Genomic DNA, 2,104 nt, shown 5'->3' with positions numbered 1-2,104 from the left:
GCAGATGGCAGTGTCACCTCTGCGTGCAGGAAACTCAGACTCTGGGAGGTCATAAGACACCCCTACCCACCCACCCAAGGTCACCCAGCTCAGCAGTGACCCCAGCCACTGGCATCAGGGTCACCTGATTCCCACTCCCCGGCTGCTTGTGAGAAGCCCTGGAGGGTGGGAAAAGAGCAGAGAGCCTTCTGCAGGGAGGAGCCTTCCAAGCACAGCCCCTCTCCAAGGGGGTGGGTGGGGGGCAGTCACAGGGTGAGCCGAGAACAGAGGACATTTCCCGGTTCGTCAAGGAGGGGCCAGCAGGGTGTCAGCACTCTCACCACTCACCCTGGAGCCAGATCCAGTATTAGATTCTTCCGTCTCAGACCGCATTTACTGAACAAGCATGGGGAGACCTGGTTTTAGATCCTGGCTCTGCAGTGGGATCCTGGGCAGGTCACTGCACCTCTCTGGTCTCAGGGTCCCCATCTGCGTGTGCCCTCCAAGTCCCTAAGGACCTCCCCCTAGTGGCTCAGAGGGTAAAGAATCCTCCTGCAATGCGGGAAACCCAGGTTCGATCCCTGGGTTGGGAAAATCCCCTGGAGAAGGAAATGGCAATCCACATCAGTATTCTTGCCTGGAGAATCCCATGGACAGTAGAGCCTGGCGGGCTACAGTCCATGGGGTCACAAAGAGTCAGACACAACTGAGCAACTTCACTTTCACTTTCCAAGTCCATAAGTCAGCTCTACTGTTCCATGAGCCTATGAAGTTCCGCAATGTGGAAAAGGCAGACCGCTGGCCCACCCCCTGCCCACGTGCCCCTATTCACCCTCCCTCGGATGTCTATGGCTCGGGCAGCCCTGCTCTGCGCCAGGCACGTGGGGATGCCACAGGGGATCAGCACTGCCTCAAGGAGCTTCCAGGGAAACCGGATACATGGCCTGGTGCAGACGGCTGCTGGCAAGAGCTGTCGGGGTTGGGGGGGGCGGCCCGAGGGCGGCAACAGTGGTTGCCTCTGGGAGGGAAATGGGGAACTGGAGGCGGAGCGAGGGGACTCCCTTTTCACTCTATGATCTTGTCTACTTTCAGAAGTTTTGCCATGTGTGCGTATGGTGCCTTTTTTTTTTTATCTTTTAAAAAGAAAAGTTTGCTTGAAAATAAAATGAAAGAAAAAGAAAACCCTATGGGCGTCCAGTGAGGGTGGCCTGGGGGAGATGTCCAGAAAGGGTGAGACTGAAGCTGCTTTCTGAAAGATCAGTAGGAGTTGGCCAAGCAGAGCGGGCTGGTGGGGCACCCAGGTGGCAGGCAGTGTGCTGACAACATGCCCGGTGCGGGGAAGTGGTGACATCAGGAGGTTGGGGGGGCGGGCCGGGCCAGGGGACCTGGTTGGGGTGAGATCACAGATCATAGAGGCCTAACTCAGCATAGGAAGTGGGATTGTAATATGTAGGTAAAGGGAGCCTGTGGGGTTTACATCAGGGGAAGGTCCCTAGTGGGCAGAACACCCAGATAGGCCTTTCAGGGTGAGAACTAGACTGAGGTAGCAGCCAGAATGCTGCTCAGATGGCAGGGATGTCGCACACAGAACCCCATCAATGAGGGCCTGGTCTGGTTTGGGAATGCAAAAGAGGGGAGCATTGCTGGATGGCAGGTGTATTTTACAGAAGGCTTAACTTCTGAATCCTTCTGGGCTTGGAGAGAAAAACACTGCCTCCTCTGAGCCCACCAGATTGCAGGTGGGAGCAGGCAGGACAGAACTGAGGTGCCCATCCTTGACAGACCCAGACCAAAATGGACCAGAATTATAGTCCCAAGAGGTCATGATTTTCATGCCATGGGGACTGTCTGTATGAACATCTCTCCCTGCCTCTTGTGGTTTTGCTTTCTCCCTCTGTTTGTCTGTCATTCTAACCTAGGCTGCCCACCACATCCTTACCTCCCTCAGCCCCTGCTCCTAGCCATGCTTCCCAGGGCCTCCATCTGGCTGAGCAGGAGAGTTTGGGCCAGAGTCTGGAGCACCAGGGGATCCAGTGAGCCATCCCACTGGGTATCACTCACTCCAGGCACCAGTGGGCAGCAAGTTCTGGGTGCCTGCCTTCCCACCCCGACCCCCACCCCACCC

General features: G+C 56.4%; 1 protein-coding gene across 1 annotated transcript in view; it reads left to right on the top strand.

Moving 5' to 3' along the window:
• Window positions 1-2,104, top strand: part of DSCAML1 (Down syndrome cell adhesion molecule like 1) — a 368,170-nt gene that overhangs the window by 274,302 nt on the left and 91,764 nt on the right. The window lies entirely within an intron of this gene.

The sequence above is a fragment of the Bison bison genome, unplaced genomic scaffold (assembly GCF_000754665.1).
Source record: "Bison bison bison isolate TAMUID 2011002044 unplaced genomic scaffold, Bison_UMD1.0 scf7180017864518, whole genome shotgun sequence".
NCBI lineage: Eukaryota > Metazoa > Chordata > Mammalia > Artiodactyla > Bovidae > Bison > Bison bison.
This window is presented reverse-complemented; position numbering and strand designations above follow the sequence as displayed.